Genomic DNA, 17,466 nt, shown 5'->3' with positions numbered 1-17,466 from the left:
CACAGTGAAGTCTGAGGTCCTCATGCTAGAGATTTAAAACACAAACATATTTCTGTTGGAGGTCAGCCCTCAAACTCAAGAATAAGTTTGAATTTTCTAAGAATTATTATATATTTGGACTTCGGGATTCTTTAGTTATCTATTATTGGCTGGAGTTTAGTTGTCAAGACAACAGTTTCCACTTCTATGAAATGCCTGAACTGTCAGCAAAATGTAACAGTCAATATCAAAAGGTCACCAGATTGGTCATGTCCACAGCCAGGAAATAAGAATATCCCCTGAGGGTAAGGCCAGGTTGCCACCAGAGCAATGGCAATCAACACAAGGAGACTGGATATTTCTGAATGACCCACCCAGTAGAAACAGAAGAATTCAAGGAGCAATCCACCTCACACAAGATCTCCTGCCCTGCTGGGATTCCGTGCAGTGCATTAATACAATGGCCACCCCAAAGCAGAGTACGGTCTGTGTAACATAACCGATGAAAGTACAGGTTTCAATAGAGAAAAATTGCATTTTATGTATCAGAGATATCTTAGGATACAGCAAAAAACACCCCAAAAACATCATAATGCAATGAATTCCTCTTATCCAAGAACTGACAGTCAAAGGAACACAGCAGTTAGGCACTGAACATAATTCCATGCAGAAATGTGGGGAAGGAACATGCTCCCAAAAGTATTAAGCCTGATATCAAGAAACAATGTGAATAGACACTTAGAATTCTTTTATTTTGACTATGTGATGTAAGCATGATAGCAATAAACATATTGCAACATGAGTCACACCCAAAATCTGTAACTCAGAAGGTACCTGTATGCCCACGAGTCACCACCGGGAAACCTTGCCTATATGCAGTTTAGTTTTTGTAAAACCAAGTACCTTAGAATCACATCTATTTTCCTTATACTTTATTTTTTCCCTCAAAACAAGTATTTTGTATCAAGAAAAAAACCAAAAAACCAGACACAGCAGACCAACATAATGGAATAATGTGATATCCTCTTACAAGTCCCAGACTCGGACTCCTCACTGTGTGACTGTTTGTGTGTGCACAGACAAAACAACACACAACTCCTTGGCAGGCAGGTGTAATGTGCTCCCTCTTACTCATCACATTCAGCTTTACATGAGCCACAGGTTGAGACAACAGCATAACCATCTTCCCAAAGCATTTTTGCCACCCAACTCATTCAGCACAGCGGGAAAGGACAGAGGGAACGATACTCAAGGGCAACTGTGCACAGAATATTCTAAAGGACTGAGAGTCAGCTAGCATTATTCTCTTCAAAGATCCATGTGACTAATTCTTTTCTTTATATATAATGTACATCTCCATGCATACACAGCTCCCCTACGCAGTCATCTTCTGCCTTTTATCTCCTTGTCTCTCTAAATAGATACTTGCTTTAACTCAGGAGAAAGCAACTATACCCTAACCCCAACATCAGAAGCAATCCTTCCCCTCTGATGGAATGCTTCATAAATACTTGCAATACTTAGCCAGAACATTTGTATGTTGCAAAAACAGCTGGGAATAAACTACCTGAAAGTATCAATATTAGCTCCTGTTAAGGCAGCTTGCAGGGAAGCAGAATAGCTCACTGGCAGCAAAACCCAGTGGAGAAGGAAAGGCAAGGAGGGAAAGGAGGAAGAGAACATCAATGTACAAATAACCTCGTCAGTATGTCATCCTGAGGGATACATGGGGAAGTTACCCAGCAAATTGGAAACAGTCCTCTTGGACAACAGGCACATTTATCAAATTATCATTTCCTGGGATGTGAGAGTATTGTTGCCTACATACCTACATTGGAACAGCTCCTCAGCTCAGTGAAGGCATCAGACACTCCTTTGCCAGATTTAAATTTTCTGACCTCTCTTTTTTAGGCACTATGCTTTTATTTTTACCTCACAGGTTATTTTTAACATATGGAAAAGTAACCTCTCTAATTTCTGAACCAATCGTGTCTTTGCATTAAACTGGGCCAGTGATAATCTGTTCAGAAATGTTTCTTTTCCTTTAGGTTTCTATATTTACTTCCAACCATAGGTTGAAACCTACACATCATAAGGAAGGTTACAGTCACCCGAGTTGCTGTTCTTAATTATCATTTCATATTAAGACTTAAAGAATATATTTTTCCTTTTTATTGTTGTTAATGGTCATTGCTTCTTTCAATATCTTTGATAATACATTGTAAGCATCATACAAAAATCCAGCATTTCAACATTTGACATTGCATTGTTTTTGATCCCTAACAATAAAACAAGGTTCTTAGATTGCTCGAAATACACCAATTCCAACGTTTGAGCAATAAACAATATTGTCACATTGTATTAATGTCCCTGTGGTCCTGGTTTTAGAAGAGAAGATTGTTTCCTCCTGAAAAGTTAATCATCTTGTTCTGTATCTGGCATAACATATAAGAAAATCACCAAGGTCTGTGAACACTGCTAAAATTACACTGCTAACATTTCCCTTTCAAATAGCCACAATCCAAAGACTACCCAGCTGCTGGGATCCTTCTACTAACCTTAAGTTAAAGCAGATTTTTTTCTCACACACACCCCAAATCCTAAAGTACCGAGATGAGCATTCCTAAAGCTTTGTGCAGCGCAAATCTTGATGTGTTCAATAGCTCTCCTCACATCAAGAGGACCTATATTTGCACAGACACAATATGCAGTCACTTAAAACATATGGACATTTTCCCCCTCACAGACATGAACAGAAGTTCAAATTTGAATATATCCCACACTTTCAGTTACAAACACAGACTTGGGTATAAAAGGAGAATCCGTATTGAGAGTAGTCAACACGTTTTCTTGGTTATAATCTCACTTGAGAACCGTTCTCTTGCCAATGAACAGAGCCAGCCATCAATATCAGCACAGGGCTCCTGCAGAGTTAGTACCAGTAAATTTGCTTTCCTGAAAATCATATCTAGGAAGCACTTAATTTAACCTCAGTCATCTGGTAAGCTGAAAAGAACTGAGAAGGGAGGAAATTTATGTTTTATAAAAAAATAAAATAAAACACCTAAAAAGTACTGATCAGGGAGAACACCTTACTGTGTATTGGTTGATAATCACATTTCCATCTCTTCTACTCTCCCTGTTTTCTTTACAAGTATTAACCTGGAGTTAGGAACAGGAAGAGGCCACTGGGGAGTTTTATGTTCTCTTTTTTAATGTGGAATTCAAACCACAGGACCAAACTATCCTCTTGCAATGAAACAAGTATTGCCTGTTAACAATTCATGTCTGACTCCTTCTGCAGTTTTTACTGAAAATGAGAGCAAAGTTGGTAGCAAACAAGTTGCAAAGTTTGCCACTTTCTGCCATCGTGACAAAATTTCTTGCAGCAGCAGCATGACATAAAACCTGCATCCCATACAGAGCCCATAAATTACCTACTCAAGAAGGTTTCTTAAATATTCACAAAGTCAAATTCAGACCTGGTACCCAGGAAACTCTTACTAAGCTAAGATTCCCAAAATTTGTGGAAATGGATTGAGAAATAGTCTGAACAACAGTGACAGGAAAATCTAGAAGTCATCTTGGTGGTTCTGGGTGATAGATGACAGTCAAGACCAGTGTGCTGGCTGCAGCTGGGGCAGAGTTAATTTTCTTCACAGTGGCTGGTATGGGGCTGTGTTTAGGATTTGTGATGAACACAGCTGATAATATAGAGATGTTTTTGTTACTGCAGAGCAGGGCTTGCACAGAGCCAAGGCCTTTTCTGCTTTTTGTACTTCCACACTGGTGAGGAACCTGGGGATACATGGGAAACTGGGAGGAGACACATCTGGGACAGCTGACCCCAACTGACCAAAGGGATGTTCCAGACCATATGGCATCATGCTCAATATAAAAAGTGGGGAAATAAGGGGGAACGGGGGGATGTTTGGAGTGATGGAGTTTGTCTTCCCAAGTCCCTGCTACACATGAGGGGGCCCTGCTCTCCTGGGGATGGCTGAACACCTGCCTGCCCATGGGAACCAGTGAATTAATTCTCCTTTTTGCTTTGCTTGCATGTGCAGCTTTTGCTTTCCCTATCAAATGGTCTTTATGTGAATTCATGCATTTTCCAGCTTTCACCCTCCTGATTCTCTCCCCAGTCCCACTGGTGGGGGAGTGAGCGAGTGGCAGCCTGGGGCTCGGTCGCTGGCTGAGGTTAAACAGTGACAACCAGCCAGTTTAATTAAATAATAATGGACAGGAAACGGAATCTTATTCCTTCCTTAAACTTTTGAGATAGCATGAGTCGAACAGCTGCTCATGCAAAAAGAAGAGCACCAACTAATTTTTCTGAAAAATTATTAGAAGCCTCTGCAATACATACTTCATGTTGGGTTGTTTGTTGGAGTTTTTTTAAGTCCTTACCACAGTTCATAGTGGATTTCAAATATTCATGAACTTGCACTTAAACTCTTCTATACGCTAATTAAAATAATTATATGTATCATAAGCATGTTTGGGTTTTGCATTATCTGTATTTCTCTACCCCATTTTATCAGTAATTTTCAATTATATGGGATATTGTATTTGTACCATCTTCTAAAAAGAAGATGGAAAACAGGAATAAAATCTGTAAGTTTTTTATTTAACGTTAACAGATAAAACTGTTTTCAGACAGGTATCATCATGAATAATTGCTCAACAATTATTCTTAATTACAAAAAATGCAAAAAAAATATATTTAATGACCAGCTCTTTGCAGGACCATTTGACACTACAAAGGGAATACAGTGTTCACAGCATAGGCACGAAACCAGTACAGAGGAGGCTGCACAATGGTACTCACTCCCCTTTAATGAAAACTCTAATCTGATGGTTTTACATGCTGACACAGTTTTGGTGAACACAGACATACCTAATTACAACATGACTTGTTTACCCAGCAGCATATAAGGTTTTGACTGTAAAAGTGATGTTCACAAAACAAATGCACCCTGTAGTATGTAATTTGCTTTGATATGAAAAACCTTAAACAAAAAAATTATACTGTGCCAGCAATCAGACAGCTAAAATGAAATGTAAAAGGTGGCTAATTGCTTCAGCAATAAATAGCAAGTACTTGAAAATAAAGTCAGTGTTTTGGTATCATCTACCATGTCTAGTAGGTCAGACTTTGCTGTGATAAGCCACTACTGAAGCAAGACATTGTGTCCATCCTTAACTGTGTATTTGAGGTTTAGCCCCTGCTGATCCAAGTTGAAATGAGCCTGCTGGATTTTACAGCATTTAGGCCTATCACACCAAAGCAAAAAGGCAAAAGTTAAAGTCAGTCTTTTCCACTTATTTTCTAAGCCTTTTTTTTTTTTTTAGTTTAAGTAGCATAAAGGCTATACCACAAAACAGTGCCAAACAGAAACCACTCAGCATAAGACATAAGGACTTTCAGATATCTATGCAGATCCCTTTTTTTCCCCTTATTCTGAGTATCCAAATACAAAGACAGGACTTAAAACTCTACCAGTGTGAGATCCAAGCAACAGGCATTCCAGAAATTATTCCAGAAAGATGTACGACCATCCTACATTCCCTTTTTTATCATTATGTGTTAAAACACTACCTTAGTATACATAAACTAAATTGGATAAGACAGTCCAATATTATGCTAATTACTTCAGTAGCTGTCAAGCACATAATCTGCTTCTGAAATACAGCACTTCTGCATCACAGCACAGGAACATTTAACGACAAGGAAAACATACTCATCCACATATATGAAGTGCTGGAAGAAGGAAAACACTTGGCTAGTGGGACAAAGACCTGACATAGCCAGTGCCATGCTCTTCAGAAGCAAAACCTCATTTGGGTTTCTATTAGTTAATTCTAAGTGAACAGAAACAAAGTGGGTTCAAAACGATTCTGTATAAATCTCTTTCCATTAAACTACATGGGATTAGCAGCAGGTAAACACAACTGGGAAATCAGCAGTAGGAGATACAAAAAAAATTAGCTAAGGTCTTCCACATGAAAGTGTCTGTACATGCAAGAAATTAAGAAAAGAAGATTAATATTTCTAGCGATAGAGTCAGACAAAACATATCCAACACATGAGAGAAATCAGGAAGACGCCCCATCATTTCTATACATTAATATATGCTCTTACATGGTAAAACAAATACGAAGAGGAGTGAAGCAATGGAACAGAATGAAGCTTCAAAACAACTGAGTTTTAATAATATCCCTAATCAATCAAGTCCAAAATTTGCAGTGGAAATGCAAAGAAAGTTAAGGCACTTTAAAAAATTCAAACCCAAAACAAATAAATGTAACTAAGACAAAGTAAAGAAGCTCTTCCCAAACAAGAAGTTATTGATTCTTCTCAGAAATACTCCTGCAGATCTGTTTTCCATCAGAAAATGCAGTGCATCAAAACAGAAATATTTCCTGTAAAGTACCCTTTTGATCAAACTAAAGCAGGCATTTTAAAAGGTAGAAATTTACAAAATGTCATAGCTTTATGACTTCTAATTGTTTTTTAAATTTTATTATGCATGGTATCATACAAGACTAAAGAATGCATCAATCCAATGCAAATGTAATTTTTGTGGAAAACTACAAAAATGCTTTTTTCATTCTGTTTTAAAACAATCAAGTTCTGATCCAGTAAGCTTTACAGCAAGATGTAAAATCCCTCTCTCTCCAAAAGCTTAATCAATGTTACTCTGACCAATCATAGTTACCTCTGAGAGGACTTCTATGTTTTTATAAGGTGATAGGGAAAAGATGCTTTTATTTTATTTAACTATGAATAGTAGCCCTGTGACAAAAGAAATACAAATAAATATATATAAGTTCATATCAGTGAAGAATTGTCAGCTGTTTCCCTTGTCAGAAGGGAAACTATAACATTCTTTAATTATTTAGAACATCTCAAGGAAATTAAAATGTTGCTTATTTTAAACACATGCAACAGTTTTCAGATACTCTTAAGATGGTCACTCTTTCCCACTTGCAAGTAGAGTTGTGTCAACTTTGCTCTTTCTTGTCACTTACTTAGCATTCTTAGAATTAAGATTCTGTTTTTTCATACTTTCTTTTCTTCCACTTGACCTTTACTGCACTTCTGCCCAAACAGAAGCAATTCAGAACACATGAAAAAACACCAAGTTTTGAAAATTAAGATGTAAATAACAATTTCTAGATTCAAAAGTGTTTCTTCAGAAAAGCCTTAGTCATGTTACTGCAGATTGGACTAGAACTCCAGAAGTTTCCGTCTGACCTGAATTATTCTACAATTCTCTTTGTAGCATTAGAGGATGAAGCAAAAGTGAGTACAATTCACCTCTTCCATCTCTACACTCCCCCATGGAATTATCCTGATTTCATTTTCACCTACTTTTTCAGCTTAGAACTGCTAATATGCTCACACACACACAAAAAAAAAAAGTTTTACACCTGTAAGAAGAGAGGCCTCTAGTGTGCAAGATAGCAAATTTTTTTCTGTGCCTTACTTATGATCTGTTTCTCACCTGTATTTAGGACTGGCATTGACTACTGGGGTTTTTTTTTCCCCTTGAAGTTCACTAAGAATTTGCATCCATCTGTTACTTTACATCTGTCAGGTAAAATCTACCAAACTCAGTAGATAGCACCATCAATCCATATTCAGAAAAAGCTACGAGAGTGTCTTGATCCCCACTGAAATCCATGTGAAGCTGCATGTAAACTCCCTTGCAAGACATGGATGAAGATTTACTGATGGATCCAACTGTACAGTGGTTGGTCTGAATACACATTTGCATTTTTTCATATTAAATTCACTAGATTGCCTCAACACAAATTAATATAATTGCCATTAACACAAAACATTATTTTCATCTAAATTTGCATTTCTCCTGTTGTGCTGTCCCCTTCTCAAGTCTGACTCACAGACAGATGAGAAATTAGATCAACCTAAAATTTACAACAGTGACTTGGCCTGTTTGGACTACAAAAAAAGACCAAAACAGTGGGATAGAGTGACTGGAATCAAGAAATCAATGACAGTCAGTGTCAGTGTGCTCTATTTTACCTCAGTAAGAATTGGAGCTCCTGAAGTTTACAGAGTGGGTCTTCCCACAGTGTATTTCCAGCACAATTCCTGGAGCTCTGACTTTTTGCAGGGCCATCTGAGATTACAAATATCTAGAATGTGTATGTTGAAGACTGTGAACACCTTAGTCCCAAATAAACATTTCCATTAAAGTCACTGAATGCAACAATCACCTGGTTTGTTCCATGTAGCCAGGTAAAATGTTTACTGTGACAATTCCAGCTCTGACCACTGCAGGAGGAAATCCTCACACAGCCCCGTGTGCTAAAATAATACCCTTAAGCAGGAGCAGCATGATTGGATTTCTCCATGCAGCTCAGGTCACCCTGGCCTTGCCCGTGTGCTGATCCCTCCGCCACCAGACACCTGCCCTGCATGGGCTCCCCACACAGCAAGGCCGGAGCCGCCTCCCAACACTGCGCTCACTGGGAATTTGGGACTGCAGCATCCTGAGGAAGACAAAGAGATCAAAACCACCGAGCCACAAACTTCCTGACATTCTCCAGAGCGGGCAGGTTTTTTTTTTCTCCAGAGCAGGGAGGTTTTGGTATTAATTTGAACAGGGAGGAAAGCTGGAGTCTGCTCCGCAGAAACATCTAGTCAAATAAATACGTCATTAAGCTAACTAGCTACAGGATTGTCTAGCAGATGGATGACATCCTGGTTGCTAGTGGAACACTTTTCTATAGCCTTGTTTGAGGCAGACACATATGGCTCTCCCAAGCATTGATGCAAGCTCCCAGATGGACTAGATCATTGCTGACACCTTATTATAAATCCTAGAGATGAAAGAAGGGAGCACAATTTTTGAATCACAACACAGGACTCTAAAATATTCAGACTTCCTAAAAATCAAACTTACAACAGAATATCTTAACTTCTTTATGTTGAAAGAAGCTATTTCTAACCAGGAACAGAAAATAGGGCAAAATTCTGCATCAAGAAAGACTAGAAGAGCCTTGAGGAAGCTTAAAAGACCAGAAGATAATGTAAATGTATATCGTAACTACATATATGGAGTTACAAATATTACAGCTCTAAGGATGCAAAAAATTATCTGCTGTGCAGCTGTTACTGACACCAAAGAGTTTCCACCTGGAATTTCTTGACTGGGGTGGAAGGGGAAAGGAAAGAAAAGGAAGCCACTTAGACATTACAGACACATCTCTGAAATGTCTGTACCCTAAAGGACTACAAAAAAAAAAAAAAAAACCCCACCAAAAAACAAAAAACCAAACCAGAGAGAGAGGGGGAGACAGAGAGAGAGAGAGAGAAGACTAGCCAGAGGAGCAACAGGAAAACTAGCAGAACTATGTGGGAGATTGGGAGATAACAGAACCAGTTGCACGAAGCATTTGGCTTTTTGTAGGTGTCAGGGACACCTGAGAACATCTCAAGTACACAAGGGTACTACAGTGCATTTTACACATCAAGGTCAGAGACAGAAAAAAATATTCTTTTGACACTTTTACACTGTGAAAAGAGACTATCCTTAGCACCCATATGAATTTGACTCTTCAACTTACCCAAATGGAAGACTCAAGGTGTGAGGAAGATGACTTGCTATATATTTTCTCTTCTCTCCAATGTCTGCTATACAATGTAAACTAAGGAAGTTGCATCTGGAGACTGTTATAACTCTGTGACAAAACTTTTCAATTTCAAAACCATACCAACTCACTGACTCTAGGAGTATGTCAAGAACTCGGTACATTCATGAGTGAGAGAGATGCTTAAGCTGCTAAAATTTATTTGCTTCCACTGCAGTGTCCATAATCTTAACAAGCACGCAAACATCTTGGACCAATGTGGGGCAGCTAATAGAGCATAACACCACCTCTTATTTTTTCAAACAGACAACTGTACTTTCAGTATCTTCACCCATAAAAGAATTTCAATGTATTGAAGGCAGAGTGGCTCCCAAGTTTTCCTTCACAGCTTTTAGTGTGGCTGTTACTTTCTCGACCAACTGAAAGTTCAGAAGATTTTTCTTACAGGGAGAATACAGCAATCCTTGAATTACCTTATAAAATACAATATTTAATTTAAAAAGAGACAAGGGTAACCTTTGCCTAATCTCTACCTCCATCACATCATGCAGCTCAAGAGAAATGTCCAGGAAAAGTCTTGATTTTTTAAGGATCACTTACACAAGAGTGTGGGAAGAACGGAATGTCCAGCTATGTACACTGCAGCTCCAACTACTTCAACTGGACAGTTCCTCTTCCCTGCAACACAGCTCCTTCTGGGAGGCAAGTTCAGCTCCCTACTTTCTCAGAGCCCTGAAGAATATGTGCTTCACTGTTCATTTCAATGTTTAGGAATATAAAAGCTTCAGGAGATTCTTTCCTGTATGTAAATCTTCCTAAGCAAGACACAGGAACTGCAGCTTGCAAACCTCTGTGGTCAAGGCTGGCATGAAAAGGGGTTAATTAAAGACCTTAGGCAACAGAGGTTTGGGTTCTCCTGAGGTGCTCCATCAGATGAACTCCAGTTTGAAAAGAAAGGGGAACAGAGATAGTAATTGGCATCCACAAAAGCATGAAACAGCACCAACTAGAACCAGACAGTTTCTGGGCCCTCAAAGCAGACAAACCCCATAAAACTCCAAATTTCCGATCAACTGAAGGCTTCCGTTTTAAAACTGTCACATAGAACATACTTTTTTCCTAGTTTTAATATTTAAAAGACGGACAGTTTCAAAAGACAGACACAGAAGATTACTGCAGGTCCTCAAATATGAGGCGAGTCCATGAAGGATTTCTTCAACTCCTGACTTTGCAGCAGACTTCTCTTGCAAGTTATTCAAAGAAACCACATGTTCCTAGAAACACAGCATCATCCCTGGTCACAAAGTGGGATCCTTGGCAGTTTAGCTCTGTGATGAGGACCCTGAAAACACCAGGACTCTGGCCAAAACAAGTTTACCAGGAATCAAAGAGAAGTTGCATCTTATTTTGATTTCAATCGAAGTCTGTCAAATCTAAAATACTTGCAATGAAACATCCCAATTCAATGAATTACCATTTTCTGTGTAAATTACATCCACTTGAAAGTTTGCAATGAGGTCCACCTAAAATGCCTCTTAAAAGCAGCATCCTGAAAACCAATCAATAACAAGCAACGTAGAGGAAAGTTCAGATAAATGAAGTACAGTGTAAAACACTGAAGTCACAGCACGGTAAACATCTATGCCAAGAGCCTCTCAGTCATACACAGATGGGTTTAGATCACTGTAGCTTAACTTATGTTCTGAATTACGTTCTCCATCAGACGTAAAATGACCTTTGATTGATTCAAGTTAAATATATAAGGCTGATCTGTATTCAGCAGAGTATTCACACACAAGTTTAACATACTTTAACATACACATCCTGACTCGACACTTCAAGTGATTTGCTCTCGTGTCTCCATGTAGACATGATTAAAGGCTTTTATCTTGAACTGCTAACAATACCCAGGGGAGAACAGGGAATGGGAAAAGGCAGAGTCTGTTGCTGGTTGCATATTCAGCTGAAGAGAGAACTCAATGTTTCAAAAGACACTTTCAGAATACTTTGCACAACTAACTCCCACTCTGCAAACTAAAGAGGTCCTCTTATTCCTCTCTATACTTCTTTTAATTCCTTTTGGTTTGCTATCGTTTTAGGTCATTTCAAACAAAATTATGAATCATTAACCAAATGCTTTTTAACTCACTACTGTGCATTATCAGCGCTAACACACATCAGCACTGTGGTATTTCTTTCTTGAAATTTACCTATTTGCCCAGCCACTACCTATGAGAAAAAGGAGACCAGGCTACATAGGTTGTTGGAGCTTTCTGCTGTAGAAACTTTACATTATTCCAGCTGTTTTCTTCAGAAGGCTGTAAAGATCATTAGAACAGGACAGTGATTTTCACCTACAGCTGCAAGTTAAAATCATCATCTCTGTAGCCACTGCAGGTGACTTCCTCTTGCAACTGAAGAGAGGTTTATCTCCCTAATCCTTGGTACATTAATCCCTATACTAAAAAGTTAGATCACTGTTGTTATCAATCTAATAAGGCACTGTAAGAATAAAAATATTTGTAAAATGCTTTGATGAGAAAGCTTTGCCATAAGGTGCTAAGTAGAACAGGTCAGATAAAGCACACATTTGACAAACACTGGCAGTATTTCTGTTCATCAACAGATGGTTGCTTTTAAAAAAAGTTCATTATTATAAGCTATGTGAAAATAACCACCAAACAGTACCTGTATTCAACATTATGTGAGCTGCTTTAATTGGACAGATGGATCACATGTTAGAGGCTTCCCAATTGAATAAGGATAACTCATACTTTAAGACATTTTAAGTGAAAATAGGGTACTTGCAACAAGTTAAATCTCAAACGTGCTGTTTCTAAAAGCCTGCTAGAAAGGTTATTACAACAGTAAGAGGAACTTGAGAGGGTCACAAAACCAGAAAACATCTCAGTTGGAAATATCCATAGAACTCCCTTCTACCTCACTTCTAATACCTATGTAAGTCTGATGAGGAATTGTAGTCAAAACAAACCTTTTGTAAAACAAAACATCTACACATGAACTGCACTGGCCAACAGATGCCGTAAGTCAGCCCAAGCCTAACTTTTATATGACCAGATGCAATCTTTAATTTAGGAGTACTGAACCTTACCTTCATACATTTCTAAAAAGGTTCCATTTAATTTTGCTTAACTCTTGTTAAGCAAAACCTACAGAACCAGTCATCCATTGAGGTGAAATTGTAAGGGAAGAACACACACCAATGTGGTATCTCACAGAAGGCGCCAGTTCAACAGCTATGGAGATTAAGTTGGGTTATTTATAAGCGTTCCTCACATTTTCTCTCCCACACCTTCTGCAGTGCTCCTCAACTCTGACCCATAGGGCAGAAGCCAGGGAACTCACTTTTGTCTTTTGAAAATCCCAAGAAACCATGGCAAACCTCCAGCTGACATTCCGTATAGTACAGGCCCAAATACGCATTAGCACCACTTCACTCAGTAACTAATGGTTGAGCAGAAGCACAAAGTGAAGCAACACCACTTACACCCAACAGTTTAAGAAATACTGCTACATTCAGGCAATTACTTATACTAAGTACATCCCTACTAGACACAAGACTAACAGACTCACATTAATTCTTGCTTCATGTGTCATTAACACCTAATGGAACGTTCAGAGGTGTTTACAAGTCCAAAGTAATAATGGATCATTCTTAATTAATGCACAGGAAAAACTTCATTAAAGTCTCAGTGGAAGAAGGCAGCTGTTAAAGAGATTGCTTCGTAACTCAGTCACAGACTGCCCCCCCCTTCCCTCTATGAAATGGAGAACAAGTAGGTTACAGGTGTGAGAAACCAAAATAATGGGCTCAGCCACACAACACAAAGAGATAATTAAAAGAGTCACACATTTTCCTTCCAATAATCTTTGAAAACAAGAAGAGTGGAAATTGTGTTTAAAAAACAGAGTACTGTTTGAAGATGCTTCAAGTACTGGTGCTGAAAATTGAAGACAGAAGACACTACCCTTACAATGGCACATGCTAGATAATATGAGTCAACACTTGACACTTATTTTAGAATTCTAAGTACATTTCAGGGTTTATCCAGAAGAAAACACTATTTTCCAGTCTCTTCTCAATATGGGAGAGGAGATTCTAGATCTTATTTTATTAAGTATTAACACTTGTTCTAACAGAAACCCTAAGAGAATTCTGTACTGTCCTCAAAATCACAACTTAAATACACTCAGTGGTCCAAGGTTATGACAGAATCATTCAAATCTCAAGGTATTTCTCATACAAATATGCAAAAAACCCACATCTTCCCCCAAAGGTCAGTCCATCTTTTACAACTTCAGAACACAGAAACTAAATGAAATACTGAATTAAAAAATAATTGAAATCTCCAAACTCATCTTTTACAGACAATACAAGTTCACTATCATGACTACATTTTTTCAGAAGCAGACTTATTATCAGTTTTAAACAAAAAGAGTACCAGGGTGTTTAGCATGGAAGAAATCAAGAACACCAGGAGATGGAAAGACAAGGACATTCCAGAAGATCCTTCATCAACCTGCTCCATTCTCATGTGCAGCATTTCAGCAGTGTATCTTTTCTAGGCAATACTGTCCTGTCTTTTAGAATTATTCCTAAACACATCCTGGATTAAAAATATGGTTACAATGTCCAACACTCTCTTGGCTTGTTTTCCCTGTCCTATAGACAGCCAAGAATCAGTGTCAACACAGATAAAACTTTGCAAAGATTCCCACACAACTGGCAAAATACACTTGTCCTTTTATCCACTGCAACCAGCATTGAAGTCCAATGAAGTCAAATATTTTCATTCCTCAACTCACCTTAGTGAAACCAAACAAAATCAAACAGGAGCATCTGGATTTCGATTTAGTCTACGCAACAATACTCAACAGGGAGGTGCCATTACTCTAATGAGTAGAATTCCTCTAAAGAGGAACAGTTCTCCAAAATGGTGAAATACACAACTGAAACCTGCACTGAAAAGCAGGTTAATAAGCATTCATGTTTCCAAATTCAGCCATGTGCAAAAAAAACTCCTATTAGAATTATTTTGGATTAAAAAAATATTTTCAGTCATGCCTACCAACCAAATGTCTATTTATAAATTTGTCTATAGAGGACTAATTCTTTTTTGAGTGGGTAAGGGAGAGACTAAAGCCTGGGAAAAAATGCTGAAAACGTTCATGCTTTAAATGTCTGAAATAATGTCCAGTTCAGAATATAACCAAGTTTGCTCAGCCAACCTTTAAGACTAAACATCTGATTCAACACAGACCAATATATTCTGGTTTTAATGGCACACTTATGGAAATATACCTCATCTGGGTGAATAACTGATCCTTCTAACAGTTATCTAGCCATCAGAGGGTCTATTACACCTGCAGTTCTACTTAACATGTAGCAAAACAAACTCAGCAGCATCAGGCAGAGCCCCCACCACAGGTTTACACTAAGCAGAGGTTTTCTAGCAGCAGCAGTTTATCTACCCCTGCCTCATAACTTTAACAGCCTTTCTGCGTGGACGCTGGCAATCACTGACTTCCATTGTCCCCCAAATTGTCTAACAACATTTTCAAATGCTTTTCAGTTTTAGCAGGTAATAAAATGTAAAATCACTATCATTTCTATCCTCTTTTGGTGCTCTCCTCAAAAAACTAACCCCCCAAACTCATAAACTGCTCTCCTAATAAAACTGTGTTTCTGTGAGAACACAGCTCTCTCAGTTTGAAGCATCCAGACTCCTGCTCCCAGTAAGTTTTCAAAATCCTGTGGTAAGGATTTCTGATCAGTTTCTCTGCAAAACGCAGACATTAAAAATAAATTATGGGTGTGGATGTGCTGCCTTCCCAGCCCTCTCCCCACCTCATGCACTTCCACCCCCAGCTCCTTTGCTGGTTTTCATGCAGATTTGTGCCAGACATTCGGCATCCTCATTAAGTGGTGTCTGGCAACCTGCCTAAGCTTTAGTGGGTTCTGGGAATGCCAATATATTAACCAGAGGACTTTTTGCATACCCTGGAGAGATTTTTCTTCTAGAAAAGTCAATCATTTGGCACTAAGAAAACTTACTTCAAATCTAGGAAAGCTCTCCACTGGCAATAAGAAGAAAAAATGCATTTACATTTCTTCTTAATTTCTGTCTCCTACCTGAAAGAAAAGTTTGATGTAGAGCAAGATCATTCAAACACAATTTAAAAGGTCAGAGTGTTCTCTGTAGTAAGATTTTAGAGAAAAGAACAACAGATATGAACAACACACACAGCACAACATGAAGAAAATTATTCATTTTCAGTGCCTTGTCTCTTGTGACCAAACTAATCTTAATCAGGATGATTAAATTTACCCATTATTATGATGAGTGATAATGAATGGTGATACGGGTGCTTGAAAATTTCCATTGCTTAACTAAACAATAAGAAAAAGCATTTTGTAAAATGCATCTACATTTAGCATACTCCAAATAGCTTAAATCAAAGCATACACTACAGAAATGCATATATTAAATACATATAGATGATGAATACCGAGACATTCTGCCAGAATGAAATACAGGACACACTGTAATGTCATGCTCTTATTCACCTGCAAGCATTCTTTCTACTGCTGTCCCCTTAGAGTTATTATTATTCAACTGACAGAGTCAGAAGTAAGCAAATAATACTCCTCTCTAAGAGAAAAAAATTAAAATTCTTTTTCAAATACAAGGTTCAAAAGAACACAATGAAAAAAGAAAAAAAAAGGCCCATGGCTTTCCTTCACTTGAATATTCTGCCTGTGCAGCACATAAAAAAAGTTAAAGTACACTGGACAACCATGTCATTTCAAGACCATTCCTTCAGGCTTGTGTACCCAGAGAATCCAATTCATTTCAAGAAGTTATTCAGGTAATCTGCTACCACATAGATATCACTACCCATTATTCCTATAAATTTCTTCAAAGTGACATTTACTTCAAACTCATCATCTTTCTTTGTGCAAAAAATTGCCAACTTCCTGACATCAGCTTCAAAACACCGTGGTCCCTTTATAATGGCCAATTAGAACCAGAGATTCAGCAAGAATCAATTAAAATCAATTCCATTTAAATGTTTTAGTGTACTAAGATTATGTTTGGTGTGAAAGAAATTTTTAGCTATCTAGGCTGCCTTTGCTTAGATATCAACCTTCTAGGCAAGACAGCTATTCTTAAAAATAGCTGTCAACTGAGAAAAGAAAATGTATATGTATGAATCATTTCACTACAGGCTTGGATTCCCAGCAACTGATGCACCACTGTTCTGGCATCAGTGCCTTTAACGAGCAGCTGATACTAGATTGGTGCCATTGAAGAATTTCACGGTTACCACAGAACCAATCTGCAGAAAAATTCATCTCCAAACTCCTAGAAGTATTTGCATTCCGTAACTGGCAATTCACTTGCAGGGAGCTGTTTTGAACCATTAAAAACCAGACAGAAAAAAAACTTTTCCAAGACCACTCTCAAGTGAAATGCAATAACCACGACTCCTGATGCAAGAGTTGTTGGACAGGCACGCACCTTTTAACACTTCATTTCTCTTAGAGACTGTGCTAACTTAAAATACTTTTAAGGTATTTCTCTATTATTTCAATAATTATTTACTTCTTTCTGGCACATCATATCCACATTTGGAAAGTATTCCAAATTATTTCAGATGGTGTCATTGACATGAAACTAGTTCTTGCTGGAAGGGCAGCACTAGGCAGGGTACTGCAGGGCTGAAAGAGAACTAAATTTTGGTCAAGATAATCAGAGAGAGAACTTTCCATCCTGTCTTCCCCACCACCCCCCTCTGGCAAAAATGTGCCTTCAATGCAGGGAAAACCAACAGCTCCTC

The 17,466-nt window shown here is 38.2% G+C and overlaps 1 protein-coding gene across 1 annotated transcript in view; it reads right to left on the bottom strand.

The window, feature by feature from the left end:
• LDLRAD4 (low density lipoprotein receptor class A domain containing 4) overlaps positions 1–15,697 on the bottom strand; it is a 279,350-nt gene extending 263,653 nt beyond the window's left edge. The window contains exon 1 of the mRNA XM_042032084.1: positions 15,680–15,697. The gene's annotated coding sequence lies outside the window, so the exon portion shown is untranslated. The remainder of the gene's footprint in view (positions 1–15,679) is intronic.
• Positions 15,698–17,466: the final 1,769 nt, after the last annotated feature.

The sequence above is a fragment of the Corvus kubaryi genome, unplaced genomic scaffold, assembly GCF_017639235.1.
Source record: "Corvus kubaryi isolate FWS band 111438036 unplaced genomic scaffold, C.kubaryi_AGA036_p1.0 132, whole genome shotgun sequence".
Taxonomy (NCBI): Eukaryota; Metazoa; Chordata; class Aves; order Passeriformes; family Corvidae; genus Corvus; species Corvus kubaryi.
Note: the sequence above shows the minus strand (reverse complement) of the source record. Positions and strands in the feature narration are given on the sequence as shown.